Consider the following 16,930-nt stretch of genomic DNA (forward strand, 5'->3'; position numbering starts at 1 on the left):
GGAGCTGAGAGCACCACAGTCAAGGAGAACTGGGAAAACATAATGGCCCCAAGTCAGCTCGCAGAATACCTCCAGGAAGTTTTAGAATCTCTGTCGGAAGTCCTGAAAAATGACCAGCTTGGGCCATGCATACAAGTAGATGATCAACCTCATTAAGAAACAATTGGTAGGGACTTCCCTGGCGGTCCAGTGGGTTAAGACTCTGCTCCAATGCAGGGGACATGGGTTCAGCCCCTGGTCAGGGAAATAAGATCCCACGTGCCATGTGGTGCAGCAAAGAACAAAAAAGATTGGTAAAAATAATAATGAGGTGAAGGGAGAATTCACAGTGAAGTTTAAGTTTAAATTTCTGCCCATACTGAGCAAGTTTGACTATGTCTGCCATTATGATTTTCTAGCAACCAACATTAATTGTATAGAAAATTACTAAGTTACAATTTATAAACTAGACACATGTAAACTTTACATTGGGTAAATGGCAAACTATCTTAAGAAGACAATAGAAAGGTTATTGCCCATACCCGGGTGAGTCCTATTAAAATATAGCCAGGCTTTCTGTTTAGTCTGGGTTTGCTTTATTACGTGCTTATAATCAAAAAGAGAAAAATAAACAATACAGAAACATGTAAAGTTAAAAGGTGGCAAGTTTTCTCTTCAAGTCATTACTACCCTCGTTTTCACTCCCCAGAGGTGAACGCCAATTTGTTTACTTACTTTTAACGAAAGTGGCATCCTAGGCGCATCCCAGCATCTTGCTTTTTTTGCTCAACATTACAACATAGAAGCTAGTGTTAAATAGAGTCCTCTGGAATATTCAATTCACCAGACCATTTGTCCACAGTTTCAAAGTAAAGCTTCTCATATAGTAAGAGTCACCCTTCCCCTCTGAGTTGACAACAATTTAAAGACCAACAAGGAACAGAGCCAACATTTTATAATAACTATAAATGGAATATAACCTTTAAAAATTGGGAATCATTACGTTATATACCTGAAACTTACATAATACTGTACATCAACTACACCTCAGTAAAAAAGAAATAAATAACAATAAAGACCGTCAAAAGCAGTACCAATTATTCAATTATTCATCTCCCAAAAGCTCCAAGACATACTTCTAGAAGCCCAGGAATAAGGAAAGAAATTTTTTTCAAATCAGTAGATATTTCCCAGGAAATTCAGCCCAACACAAACGGGGCTCCCAAGAAGCAGCTGGTTCACACCACAAATGGGTACCTTGAGTTGGAGTCTCAAAGGAGAGACGTCTGTATCACAAAAAAAGAGAAAGAGAGAGAAATGAAATCCAGAAACATCGAGGACTGATATCAAGAGTCAACTGCTAAATTAAATTCTGAAGCCCAGTGCTACAAAGTGGGAGAAGAATGTTATTTCAACAGGGACATTTTGAACCCCCTGCGAAGGAAATTTGGAGCCTGCTGGGAGACAGCGACTATTAAGTAACAACAAAAACACTATCATGAGCGTTAGGACTGTCACAGAAAAGCAGAGACTGACAGAACTGTGGTGTGTGCTACGTGAATTCCACATTGCCCCAACTCGGCAATTACCAAGTCATATTTCAGGTTGCATTTTCTTTACTTAAGGGAGACAGCTGCAGACTTAAATTCTGAAGCCGACAGTCTTAACCTCAGCTCTACAAACAGACTTGAAGAATGTCAGTTCCTCTCTCTAGATGTCAGTTTTCTTATCTATAAAATGAGAAGACTTAACGAAGGGAACTCTAAAATCTTTAATATGACTTATTCCTATGATTCTGTTTGGTTAAACTATGTTTGTGGACAGATGGATGAATGGATGGATGGATGGATAGATGGAAGAAAGACGGAGGGACAGATGGATGGATGGATAGGTGGGTGGATGGATGGATGGATGTTAGATGGATAGATGGATGGATGGATAGGTGGATGGATAGATGGATGGATGGATAGGTGGATGGACAATGGATAGATGGATGGATGGATAGTTGGAAGAAAGACGGAGGGACAGATGGATGGATGGATAGGTGGGTGGATGGATGGATGGATGTTAGATGGATAGATGGATGGATGGATAGGTGGATGGATAGATGGATGGATGGATAGGTGGATGGATAATGGATAGATGGATGGATGGATAGTTGGATGGATAACAGATGGATGGATGGATGGATGGATGGATGGATGGATAGGTGGATGGATAACAGATGGATAGATGGATGGATGGATAGGTGGATGGATAATGGATAGATGGATGGATGGATAGGTGGATGGATAATGGATAGATGGGTGGATGAATAGGTGGATGGATGGATAATAGATGGATGATGAATGGATGGATAGATAAGGGAAGATGGATGGATGAATAGATTAATAGATGGATGGATGGACAGGTGGATGGATAACAGATGGATAGATGGATGGATGGATAGGTGGATGGATAATGGATAGATGGATGGATGGATAGGTGGATGGATAATGGATAGATGGATGGATGGATAGGTGGGTGGATGGGTGGATGGATGTTAGATGGATAGATGGATGGATGGATAGTTGGATGGATAACAGATGGATAGATGGATGGATGGATAGGTGGATGGATAATAGATTGATGGATGGATGGATAGGTGGATGGATGGATAATAGATGGATGATGAATGGATGGATAGATAAGGGAAGATGGATGGATGAATAGATGAATAGATGGATGGATGGACAGGTGGATGGATGATCGATGGATGATGAATGGATAGATGGATGGATAATGGAAGATGGATGGATGAATGAATGGATGGATGGGTGGATGATAGATGGATGAATGAATGGACAGATGATAGATGGATGGATGAATGATAGATGAATGATGGATGATGAATGGACAGATGATGGATGCATGGGAAGCAGTGGTCTACTGAGTGGGATTGTACAGGCTTATGACCAATTGTTAAAAAGTTTTAAAATATTGTGGGCCAATCGACATCATGTTGGTAGCTTGGAATCAGCCGTGATGGGAATATTTACATCATGGAAATCGACAAACACTACAAATCAGGCCCTCTTATTCACCCCTGAAGTCACTTTACCAAAAAAACATCACTGATGGAATAGAAGGAAGAAGGAAAAGAAGGGGAGAATGGAGACGAAGCGGCAGTATCTATGTGTAAACAGTCCTCCAAGTGGGCTATCCCCCCATTATCTCCATGCGGATACACTTACTTTATTCTCTGCCTGAAACACCATTACTCAGCTTTGCCTGAATAACCAGAACTTGCCCAAAACTCAGCTCAAGTATCACCTCTTTTAGGAAAGCCATCCCTGAGGTCTGCCCTTAGTCTGTGTGAGATAACCCCCGCACCCAGCATGCTCCCACCGCATGCTGTAATGACCTCCCTCTGCCCTCTCAGGCAACACCTACAATGCAGAGTGGCCACTGTCCATGTAGCCAGCCCCACTAAGCTCTCAGCTGATTCAGCACCTATGCATCCTAGCTCCTGGTGCCCAAACGTCAGCACAAACCCAGGCACACAGTCACCCCCAATAAGTACATTTTGAAATAAAGCAACAGTTTTAACCACAAGGCGGAGCAAAAGTGTTTACTGGTGAAAGGTTTTAGCCTCAAAGAGCTGCACTTTTTCTATCCCAGTCATAACTGCATCATTGGAGCTTTTTCAAGAGTTTAAGCTTTTCAAGTCCACTTTCCCCTAGATTGTGGTTTTCCATTAAAGCAGTTAACCTATATTTACCACAAAACAGTGCAGTGTGTCACTGACCCACTTTGTTTCATTTCTTTGCTACTCAATGACAGCCACATGTCACTATGAATTGCATTTTTAAATAAAGAATTAAATATATTTGCCCTGGATTTACCCAAGCGAGCTCTGAGTGCATTGGGATTCACCCTGGGGTTCCATTGCCTAATCTATTAAAGTGGCTTCAAGCAACTACTTAAGCTTTCTCATCCTTAGCTATCCAATCCATTAAGTGAAGCCAGAAGACTAAAAATAACACAGACCAGAAGCTACCACACTGCCCTGTGCCAGAGTAAGGCAGGCTCACCAACGCTGACCTCAACAATGGCCAGTATTACGGTGAGCGGAGCTACACACAGCTGTCACCACTGGAAAAAAAGGAAACGTCTTCGTCTGCTTGGGCTGCCATAACAAAACACCACAGGCTGGGTGACCTAAACAACAGAAATGTATTGTCTCACAGTTCTGGAGGCTGAAAGTCCAAGATCAAGGTGCCCGTAGGGTTGGCTTCTGGGGAGATCTTTCTTCCTCAGCTTATAGCTGGCCACCTTCTCACTGTGTCCTCACATGGCATTTCCTCTGTGTACACACAGAGAGAGAAGGAGCTCTGGTGTCTCTTCCCCTCCTTATAAGGACGTGATCCCTATTGGATTATGGACCCACACTTTTGATCTCATTTAACCTTAATTATCTTCTTAAAGGCCCTATGTCCAAATGCAGTCACGGGGGGATGGGGGGAGGGCATAGAGTTTCAACATATGAATTTGCTGAGGGGAACCACAATTCAGTCCATAACGGAAAACTACTGAGCACCTACTGGGTACTAATACCTACTATGCTTCACAAGGGAAATTTGGACATAGACGGGCACACTGGGAGAACACCATGTGAAGATGAAGGAAGAGATCAGGGTGACAATGCCACAAGCCAAGGAACTCCAATGACTGCTAGCAAACTGCCAAAAGCTGGGGGAAAAAGCATGTAACAGATTCTCCCTCACAGCATTCAGGGGGAAACTTGACCTTGGACTTTCAGCCTCCAGAACTGTGAGACAATAAGTTTCTGTTGTTTAAGTGGCCCAGTTTGAGATACTTTGCTGTGGCAGCCCTAGGAAACTAATACAAGCTCTCTGTCAACATCCCCTAACTCACTCCTCCCAGGAAAGAAGAGGACTTCCCTAGTTGGCAGATTGGGAGAAGATACTGAACACATGATGCCTGGTGTCTTCTGGATTCTCTCTTTTGGAGCCAATCACCTTCCAGACTTACTTTTTCCTTCTCTGCCCTGTTCCTGGGGTTGACCAGCCCTACAAGTGGGGAAGGGAGGTGAGCAAGCCCATTTATCCCTCACCTCTAAGCCTGTTTTCCAACCAGCTTTTTCTGTAATAATGCTGATCTTCTGACCCCCGTCTGTCTGAATTCTCTGTTAGCTTCGTCAACTGGCTCTAAACTCTGGGGTGAGAAGGGGGGCAATAATTATCACCCTTCAAACCTTGGCAGTGCCCTTCACATAGCTCCATCACTGAATTCTCATGACACTCCCACACTCTCAGGTACAAGGGAAGCAGCTGAGACTCATGAAAATTTTGTATCTTGACCACAGTCCCAGGACTACTGGGTGGGGAGCCAGGAGTCCAACCCACATCTTCTGACAGCAAATCCTACATTCTTTCAATGAGAATCACTGTTCTGACTTATTACAGCAAGTCAAGTATTCAACAAGAAGACGAAAAAAGGTAAAAGTCTTTGTTAAAAATCTTAAGAAGAGTAGAAGAGAAAAGTCCAGTTAGTTACCATTGAGAGCTAATAAAGGTGATTAGGCCTGGGCTCTTCCAAGGCAGATAGTACTTAGTCACCTACTAAACTACCCAAGAGGAACAGCTTTTCCATGCTGGGGGAAAACTCTGAAAATTTTAAGATTATTAGTAAGACTGGTTCAAGTACAGTCCTACTTAAGTATCAAGCCAGAACTACTTGGACACAGGTAATGTCCGTTGGCCTGTAGACTCGAATAAGCTGCCACTATTAAAAAAAATAATAATAACACATTTAGAAAAGAGTTAACACCTATCCTTCTGAAACTATTCCAAAAAATTGCAGGGCAAGGAATACTCCCAAACTCATTCTTTGAAGGCACCATCACCCTGATACCAAAACCAGACAAAGATACCACAAAAAAAGAAAATTACAGATCAATATCACAGATGAACATAGATGCAAGAATCCTCAACAAAATACTAGCAAATGAAATCCAACAATACATTAAAAGGATCATATACCATGAGCAAGTGGGATTTATCCCAGGGACGCAAGGATTTTTCAATACCCGCAAATCAATCAGTGTAATACACCACATTAACAAACTGAAGAACAAATACCATATGATCATCTCAGTAGACGCAGAAAAAGCTTTTGACAAAATTCAACACCAATTTATGATTAAAAAAAAACAACTCTCCAGAAAGGGGGCATAAAGGGAACATACCTCAACATAATAAAGGCCATATATGACAAACCTACAGCTAACACCATACTTAATGGTGAAAAGCTGAAAGCATTTCCTCTAAGATCAGAAACAAGACAAGGATGTCCACTCTCACCACTTTTATTCAACATAGTTTTGGAAGTCCTAGCAATGGCAATTAGAGAAGCAAAAGAAATAAAAGGAATACAAATTGGAAAAGAAGAAGTAAAACTGCCACTACTTGCAGATGACATGAAACTATACGTAGATAATCCTAAAGATGCTACCAGAAAACTACTAGAGCTCATCAATGAATTCAGTAAAGTTGCAGGATACAAAATTAATACACAGAAATCTCTTGCAATTCTATAACTAACAATGAAAGATCAGACAGAGAAATTAAGAAAACAATTCCATTTACCAACCCATCAAAAAGAATAAAATGCCTAAGAATAAACCTACCTAAGGTGACAAAAGACGTGTACTCTGAAAACTATAAGACGCTGATGAAAGAAACCAAAGATGACACAAATAGGTAGAAAGATATTACACATTCTTGGACTGGAAGAATCAATATTGTCAAAATGACTATACTACCCAAGGCAATCAACAGATTCAATGCAATCTCTATTAAATTACCAATGACATTTTTCACAGAACTAGAACAAAAAGTATTTTAATTTGTATGCAAACACAAAAGACCCCAAATAGCCAAAGCAATCTTGAGAAAGAAAAATGGAGCTGGAGGAATCAGGCTCCCTGACTTCAGACTATATACCACAAAGCTACAGTAATCAAAACAGCATGGTACTGGCACAAAAACAGACTTATAGATAAATGCAACAGGATAGAAAGCCCAGAAATAAACTCACATACCTATTGTCAATTAATCTATGACAAAGGAGGCAAGAATATACAATGGAGAAAAGACAGCCTCTTCAATAACTGGTGCTGGGAAAACTGGACAGCTACATGTAAAAGAATGAAGTTAGAACATTCTCTAACACCGTACACAAAAGAAACTCAAAATGGATTAAAGACCTAAATGTAAGACTGGACACTTTAAAACTCTTAGAGGAAAACATAGGCAGAATACTCTCTGACATAAATCACAGGAATATCTTTCTGCAACCACCTCCTAGAGCAATGAAAATAAAAATAAACAAATGGGACCTAATTAAACTTAAAAGTTTTTGCAGAGCAAAGGAAACCATCAACAAAACAAAAAGACAACCCTCAGAATGGGAGAAAATATTTGCAAATGAAGCGACTGACAAGGGGTTCATCTCCAAAATATACAAACAGCTCATGCAACTCGATATCAAAAAAACAAACAACCCAATCAAAAACAATGGGCAGAAGATCTAAATACACATTTCTCCAAAGAAGACATACAGATAGCTAAAAAGCACATGAAAAGATGCTCAACATCACTAATTACTAGAGAAATGCAAATCAAAACTACAATGAGGTATCACCTCACACCAGTCAGAATGGCCATCATCAAAAAGTCTACAAACAGGGCTTCCCTGGTGGCGCAGTGGTTGAGAGTCCGCCTGCCAATGCAGGCGACATGGGTTCATGCCTCAGTCTGGGAAGATCCCACATGCTGCGGAGCGGCTGGGCCCGTGAGCCATGGCCGCTGAGCCTGCGCATCCAGAGGCTGTGCTCCGCAACAGGAGAGGCCACAACAGTGAGAGGCCTGTGTACCGCAAAAAAAAAAAAAAAAGTCTACAAACAATAAATGCTGGAGAGGGTGTGAAGAAAAGGGAACCTTCCTACCCTATTGGTGGGAATGTAAATTGGTACAACCACTATGGAGAACACCTTAAATAACTAGAAAAAGAACTACCATATGATCTGGCAATCCCACTCCTGGGCTTATATCTAGAGAAAATCATAATTCAAAAAGAGACATGTACCCCAATGTTCACTGCAGCACTATTTACAATAGCCAAGGCATGGAAGCAACCTAAATGTCCATCGACAGATGAATGGATAGATAAAGAAGGTGTGGTACATATATAGAATGGAATATTACTCAGCCATAAATAAGAATGAAATAATGCCATCTGTAGCAATATGGATGGACCTAAAGATTATCATACTAAGTGAAGTAAGTCAGACAGAGAAGACAAATATCATATGATATCACTTATATGTGGAATGTAAAAAAATGATACAAATGAACTTATTTACAAAGCAGAAATAGACTCACAGACATAGAAAACAAACTTATGGTTACTGAATGGGAAAGGAGGGTGAGGGATTAATTAGGAGTTTGGGATTAACATATACACACTACTATATAACAAACAGATAATCGACAAGGACCTACTGTATAACAAAGGGAACTCTACTCAATATCCTGTAACAACTTAATGGGAAAAGGATCTCAGAAATAATGGATATATGTATATGTATAACTGAGTCACTTTGCTGTACCCCTGAAACTAACACAACATTGTAAATCAACTATACTCCTAAAATAAATAAATTAATTAATTTAATTTAATAGTGGGAACTCACAACTTTCCACTATAGACCCATTTTTTAAAAATTCTTTGAGTTTTTATTTCTAGTGCCATCTGTCACATTCCCCTTAATAGTTTTTTTTTAAATTTTGATTGGTGCATATTTAGGTATACATGAAACTTTTTCAGATTCTTTTCCATTTTAGGTTATTACAATATATTGAATACAGTTCCCTATACCACACGGTAGGTCCCTGTTGTTTATCTATTTTATATATAGTAGCATGTATCTGATAATCCCAAACTCCTAATTTACCCCACCCCCTCCTTTCCCCTTTGGGAACCATAAGTTTGTTTTCTATGTCTGTGACTCTATTTCTGCTTTGTAAATAAGTTCATTTGTATCATTTTTTTAGATTCTACATAAGTGATACCATATGGTATGTCTTTCTCTGTCTGACTTACTTCACTTAGTATGATAATCTCTAGGTCCACCCATGTTGCTGCAAATGGCATTATTTCACTCTTTTTCATGGCTGAGTAATATTCCTCTCCCTCTCCTCTCTCTCTCTCTCTCTCTCTCTCTCTCTCTCTCTCTCTCTCTCTCTCTCTCTATATATATATATATATATATATATACCACATTTTCTTTATACATTCATCTGTCAGTGGACATTTAAGTTGCTTCCATGCACTACAGAGCCATTTTTTTCTCTTCATCTCTTCTTTCCTCGTACCTGCCAATTGTTTAGACTGCTGGTGGTGGCTAGTATCATTGAACATCAGGGTTAAAGAGGTGGGAGTACTCTGAAATGAATATCTTCTTAAGAAACCATCCTATGTCCAAACTATAGAACAGAAGTACACTTTTGCTTGTAACTCACTAACTGACCTGATAGAGGCAATGGAATGATCTAGACACACTAAAAATAAAATTTAATCTAGATCTGTACAAACTTCTCTTAGAAACATACGTTAAAATACAATCAACAACACAAGAACAGGTGGGAAAGACAGGAACAAACGTGATTCCATGTCATCTAGAAAACGGAAAGCTCAAGGAGACGACTGTGTCGTGTGGCTGTGAAAGAAAAAAGAAAACACGACATGCCATAAAAGCTAGGAAGGGATCTACAAAAATGAAGGATCGTGATCAAAGCACAGCTGGAATAATGGGATCAGCTACAGGAAACCCAACTCATTTCAAAGAGGTCTTTGACAGTTTGGAGAACAACCCAGAAAAGGAAGCAGCAAGAATCCTGTGTGGGGCTTCCCTGGTGGCACAGTGGTTAAGAATCCACCTGCCAAGGCAGGAGACACGGGTTCGAACCCTGGTCCAGGAAGACCCCACATGCCGCGGAGCAACTAAGCCCGTGCGCCACAACTAGAGCCTGCGCTCTAGAGCCCGCGAGCCACAACTACTGAACCCACGTGCCACAACTACTGAAGCCCATGCACCTACAGCCCGTGCTCCACAACAAGAGAAGCCACTGCAATAAGAAGCCCACGTACCTCAATGAAGAGTAGCCCCCGCTCGCCGCAACTAGAGAAAGCCTGCTTTTAGCAACGAAGACCCAACGCAGCCATAAATAAATAAATAGATTTATTTAAAAAAGAATCCTGTGTGGTCTAAAAACAAAGCCCAAGGTATGAGAGCTATAGGAAATGGCGAAGTTTAACCTGGAAAGAGAGATAAAGGGAAGACACAGCCACAGTCTTCAGATACTTGAGGGCTCTCGGGCCAACTGGTGAAGGCACCAGAAGAGGGGATTTCAGCTCAATATAAATTAAAATTAGAGATGCCCCCCCCAAAACGGAAAGAGGCTGCTTTGTGATAGAATTTTTTTTTTTTTGCGGTACGCGGGCCTCTCACTGTTGTGGCCTCTCCTGTTGCGGAGCACAGGCTCCGGACGCCCAGGCTCAGCGGCCATGGCTCACGGGTCCAGCCGCTCCGCGGCATGTGGGATCTTCCCGGAACGGGGCACGAACCTGTGTCCCCTGCATCGGCAGGCGGACTCTCAACCATTGCGCCATCAGGGAAGCCCTGTGATAGAATTTTGATCTCTAGTAGTATTCAGGGGAACAGATAGAGGCCCATAGGTCACAGATGTTATAAAAGGGGTTCCTGTATTAAGACAAAGGTGAGTTTGGATGACCACCAATGTTCTTCACAGCTCAACAATAAAATCCAACCCAGACCCCAAGGTGATGTTGATACCTCTAACCTGAGCCCTAAGCTCCTTGTTGGGGGGACTTCTTGCTAATCACGCAACTTGACTTGCACGCACACCTAAAGATCCAAACTTCTAGTCACCTGGGATGCACCTGGCATGAGAAAATCAAGAAAGGGATTCTTTTTTGGTTCCCTAGGCTGTAGCAATATGCTTTGTTTCTGTCTGGTAATGGCTTTGCTGGCAGGTGGGAGGAAAGAGCACAGGGCGGGAGCACATAAGCGCAGCAGAAGGGTGAAGCGATGTGCAAGCTGACAGTCGGGGACACACCCACCTGCCAGCCTGTGTGCATCTGGCCAAGTTCATTTCAGGCTTGCCAGTCCTTAACCAAACCAGAAGCAGCCCCAGACAAGGCCACCCTAATGCGGAAAACATCGTGGGAGACCTTGGCAGTGACCCAGATCAAGGTAAAGACTGTACCAACCATTAAATTATCATAATAATGGATACCATTTATCTAGCCTCCTACTGTGTCAGGTTCTGTGCGTATATAATCTATAATCATCACTGTCAAACCGGTAGAGAAGCTGTCGTACCAATGTTAAAATGACGGTACAAAAGCACAGAGGCTAAGAGGCCTGCCCAAAGCCATGCCGATAGTTAATAAAGAAAGATACGGGGCTTCCCTGGTGGCGCAGTGGTTGAGAGTCCGCCTGCCGATGCAGGGGACGCGGGTTTGTGCCCCAGTCCGGGAGGATCCCACATGCCGCGGAGCGGCTGGGCCCGTGAGCCATGGCCGCTGAGCCTGCGCGTCCGGAGCCTGTGCTCCGCAACAGGAGAGGCCACGGCAGTGAGAGGCCCGCGTACTGCAAAAAAAAAAAAGATACGAACCCAGATGTATCTGGCCGCGAGGCCATGGTCCTGGCCTCACACCACATCATGCTGCCTCTCTCATGCTGACTCCTGCCATTAAGTCCTCAGACTCACATTTAGAAAGGAGGCATCTTCTAAACATAAATGAAGATAAAGAGCGGGACTTCCCTGGCGGCCCAGTGGTTAGGACTCCACACTTTCACTGCCACGGCCTGGGTTCAATCCCTGGCCAGGGAACTAAGATCCCGTGCACCGCGCGGCACAGTCAAAACATAAAAAGAAGATAAGTAGACCACAGTCAGTAAAGCAAATGGTGCCTCGAACCCCACCACCCTGGGGGCAAACACCACCCCTCTCCTCTGTTTAATGAAGTCCGAGGTCTCGAAAAGGCACACACACACAACTACACCACATGCTTCCGCCCGAAAGAGTCAGTGTGTAAATGGCAGAGTGGGTGTCGTGCCAAGGAGCGGGGGCTGGTTTATTTCAGTCTCAGTGTTAAGACAGCCAGCACCAGGTTGAGGCTGAGAAATGCTCCTTCTAATTAAAACTTTATTTTCAAACACATGTCACACTTGCAACATGGTGAGACTCATTTCTTGCTTTGTGGATGTCTCCGAGTAGAAGCAGCTGCTCTGTGACAGCCTCTTCCATTCATTCTAGTATAACCAGAGGATCCCCAGGGGCAAAGATTCGTGGTGACACCCAGGACAGTGGCACCGTGGGCCCTTCCAGCACTCAAGAGGGCAGCAAAATCAAGCATGGAGAGCGGCAACTGTAAATCTAGTCAATGCTGCAAGAGTCTGCCCACCCTGTCGAGGAGCAGCCCGACAAATCTGCATGGAGAGCCGGAAACAATGTCCCTTGTCCCCAGCAGGTTGGAAAGTGGAGTCCAGCCCAGGCACTCCCAAGCAGAACCGGGGCAGCCTTGGAAAACGGGAGGGAAGCAGGGTGTCACAGACCTCTGATTATTGTTGAAAAAGGAGTCGGAAAATCCATTAAGCACACTGTATCCCAGCCGCCTATCACTCTCCACAGCCCCGTGGACTCCAGCAGGACGCTGCTGCAGTGGAGACTGCATCTGCTTTAGGTCCTGCTGCACCTAAGGGCACATACCCAACAGGTATGAACCCGCTACATCAAGACTTCAATACCCGCTTATTGAATTAACACCGTAGAGCAGACATTTTTTTTTTTTTTTTTGCGGTACGCGGGCCTCTCACTGTTGTGGCCTCTCCCGCTGCGGAGCACAGGCTCCGGACGCGCAGGCTCAGCGGCCATGGCTCACGGGCCCAGCCGCTCCGCGGCACGTGGGATCTTCCCGGTCCGGGGCACGAACCCGCGTCCCCTGCATCGGCAGGCGGACTCCCAGCCACTGCGCCCCCAGGGGAGCCCTGGAGCAGACATTTTGGGAGGCCTCCAAACCCAGCTGCCTCTGAACAAGGACCTTCCTTGAAGAGCAGCTCTTCGTAACCAATGTGAAAATCAGGGAGACGAACAGAAAGAAAGAATTGATGGAAATCTGGAGGAGCGGAATTCTGTGAGTTTCATCCACCACGTCCTACATGGGTAAACCCACTCAGGGCCCAGCTATCCATCAGGCCCCAAAGCCCCACAGCACTGTGTGTCCTGAAATTTCATCTTCCCACTCAGCCCTGTAGGATGGGGACCCTACAGGCCGTGGAGGACCCTCATGATCTGAGGTCTTCCCAGGTACAGCCAGGTCAAGAGCTAGAAAATGACACTCCATTCTTTGACCACGTATGGCGGCCCAGGAACAGAGCCTGCAGGTAACACCATTGCCACAAGACAGAGAAAAGACCACAAGTGGTCAGGTGGGTTGTGTGCCATGAAGGTCTCCCTTGGGATAATAAAGCCACAAAGGAACAGTGAGTTAAGAGCAAGTCTAGGGCACCAACCTCCTTCCCACTCCTCCCTCTGTAGCCCACGCATCCTCCCACTGGTCCCAGGAAAGCAGCCCCAGGTGTTTCTCAGGCCGGGCCATTCTTATCCTCACATCACTTACGGTAGCGACCATGCAGGGATTCAGACACCAAGAGGCTGGTTGTTGCATGAACATTTTATAAGTCATTGAGGCGTTTTCTAGGAGCCTGTAAAATTCAGACGGCAATCTCAAGACAAAGAAGTGGAAGCGTTTAATACCACTATTGCCTGAGAGTGTGGAAACAGGAGGCAGAGAGAGGCCAAAAGGCTAACTCTGGAACGATAAGTCAAACGTCAGAGATGTGAAGGAAAGGGAACGCTTGTGCACTGTACGTGGGAATGTAAATTGGTGCAGCCACTATGGAGAACGGTATGGAGGCTTCTCAAAAAACTAAAAACAGAACTACCATATGACCCAGCAATTCCACTCCTGGACATATATCCGAAAAAAACAAAACACTAATTCAAAAAGATATATGCACCCCAACGTTCATAGCAGCATTATTTACAATTGCCAAGATATGGAAGCTACCTAAGTGTCCATCAACAAATGAATGGATGAAGAAGAGGTGTTATATATACAATGGAATACTACTTGGTCATAAAAAAGAACAAAATTTTGCCATTTGCAGCGACAGGGATGGACTTGGAGGGCATTATGCTAAGTGAAGTAAGTCAGACGGAGAAAGAGAAATACTCTATCTCTTACATGTGGAATTTAAAAAATACAACAAACTAGTGAACGAAACAAAAAAGAAACAGACTCACAGATACAGAGAACAAACTACTGGTTACCAGTGGGGAGTGGGGGGCAATACAGGGGTGGGGAAGAAGGAGGTACAAACGATTGAGTGTAAGATAGGCTGAAGAATGTAATATGCAACACAAGGAATATAGCCAACATTTTGTGATAACTGTAAATGGAAAGTAACCTTTAAAAATTGTAATAAAACTCCTCACTGCTCCCTGGAGGCCAGCTGCGCCACCATCATCCTGCCACTAAGTCAAAGGAGAACCACAGGGCTTCCCTGGTGGCGCAGTGGTTGAGAGTCCGCCTGCCGATGCAGGGGACACGGGTTTGTGCCCCGGTCTGGGAGGATCCCACGTGCCGCGGAGTGGCTGGGCCCGTGAGCCATGGCCGCTGAGCCTGCGCGTCCGGAGCCTGTGCTCCGCAACGGGAGGGGCCACAACAGTGAGAGGCACTTGTACGGCAAAAAAAAAAAAAAAAAAAAGGAGAACCACAGGTGGGTGAAATGACATCCTTCAGGGTCAGGATAACAGGGGCCAAGGCAGCATCCACAGCGAGATGTATTGAGCACTTCATTTACGTATGACAAATACTCTGTGTCCTGACTGCTGCTCTGGGCTCAGCGGTGTGTTTGAACCATGCAGCGCCCCGTTCGACCGCTCCTCATGATTGAGCTCAGCAGTCTTGCCAGGCTCTCAGTGGAGAAGGGAATGGGCTGGGCCGCCCTTCCTCGTGGGGAGCCCCAAGACCATTAGAGCCCAGTGGTGTCTGTTTGTTTTTAATGGAACTATAGTTGATTTACAATGTTGTACCAGTCTCCGCTGGAGCCCAGTGGTCTTTGATTTGGAGGAGTCTCGGAGAAGCAGCACCTTGTGCGAAGCTGCCTTGCCCACAGCCCACAGGGACAGAATGGGAGTCACATCACTACTCGGAGACCTTCCTGTTGTGCGGCCCCTTTGCCCGATGATTCACTGGGGCCACAGGCATCTCAATCTGGAGGCAAGAAAGGACAGGAAGTGGCCCCAGCTGTGACACGGTGACACAGCCAGGGGCGGGTCTTTCCTTCCATTCTAGGACAGCTGGATCCTGAAGCTTCAAACCAAATGCATGACAGGTACTCAGAGACTGGGAAAGGAGGTGGGCGAAGCTTGTGCCCAACCTTCATGGGTGCACACGCTGGCGGCCCATCGGTTTTGTTCCAGGTGGCCATGCACAGCCCCAGGCGATAAATCCTGAGTAGTCAGCCCAGTGGATCTCAACCCAAGGTGACTTTGACAATGTGTGGAGCTGGGGGAGGGGTGCTAGAGCCTCTAGTGGGCAGAGCCTTGCAAGGCATGGGGCAGCCCCTCACAACAAAGATGCATGGAGCCTGAAGGTCAATAGTGCCAAGGTTAAGAAACCCTGCTCTGGGCTTCCCTGGTGGCGCAGTGGTTGAGAGTCCGCCTGCCGATGCAGGGGACACGGGTTCGTGCCCCGGTCCGGGAAGATCCCACATGCCGCGGAGCAGCTGGGCCTGTGAGCCATGGCCGCTGAGCCTGGGCATCCGGAGCCTGTGCTCCGCAACGGGAGAGGCCACAACAGGGAGAGGCCCGCGTACCGAAAAAAAAAAAAAGAAAAAAAGAAACCCTGCTCTAAGCTACCCAGGACATCCTGTTTTCCTTTGCCAGAAGCTAGGGTTTTCAGCCCTACTTCACAGTCCCAGGGGTCGGGGGTTGCGGGTTTGGTCACCGAGACATAAGAGAACATTAATGCTGGCACCAGCCTGAGCACTGCACGGAGATCTTTACAATGAGTCCTCAAACAACCCTCATCCCCTTTCACAGATTAGGAAACTGAGGAACACAGAGGTCACACACTGCTTAGAGGAGGACTTGGGTCCAATCGGCCCGACCCCAGACACTGTATTAACTGGGGGAAAGTATAAAATTATATCTATATTCTCTGTGATCCTCTTTACGTGCTGACTAAAAAAAAAAAAGCAACAGGGAAGGAAAGAAACAAAGGGAGGAAAGAGGGAGGCAGGACATAGAGATGTATGAGGAAAAAGATCGAAACGTTAACAGCAGCTGTTTACAAGTGATGGGATTTGGTCCACTTTTGTTTTCTTCTCTGTACCTTCCTGTATTTCTACATTCTCTCCAACAAAAATGCCTTTTATGGGCAGAAAAGAAACAATAAACAAAACAAAAATTCCTGCCAAGACAGTCAAGACAGGCATATCCACCTGTAAGGTAATAATAACTGTGCTGACGGAAGAGGTGCAGACTTCACTTGGCAGACGTGAGGGGACACCCTGGGTCACTCGGGCCCATCGCAGCCTCCATGGTAACTGGCACTGGGAAGTCATCCCCCAGAGGCTGTGCCCACAGCACACCTGCAAGGGATCCGCTCCTGAGTAAAGACGCCGCCCTGAGTCCCAGACAGCTTGTCAGCAGCTCATGCATCTCACAGCGGGAAGTGCCCAGAGTGGGTGAGCGGTGGGTGGCCACGTCAAACCCCTCACCACGCCTGA

General features: G+C 45.0%; 1 protein-coding gene across 2 annotated transcripts in view; it reads right to left on the reverse strand.

Annotated features, from left to right (window-relative positions):
• Positions 1-16,930, reverse strand: part of TIAM1 (TIAM Rac1 associated GEF 1) — a 400,889-nt gene that overhangs the window by 322,894 nt on the left and 61,065 nt on the right. The window lies entirely within an intron of this gene.

The sequence above is a fragment of the Orcinus orca genome, chromosome 5, assembly GCF_937001465.1.
Source record: "Orcinus orca chromosome 5, mOrcOrc1.1, whole genome shotgun sequence".
NCBI classification, from domain to species: Eukaryota; Metazoa; Chordata; class Mammalia; order Artiodactyla; family Delphinidae; genus Orcinus; species Orcinus orca.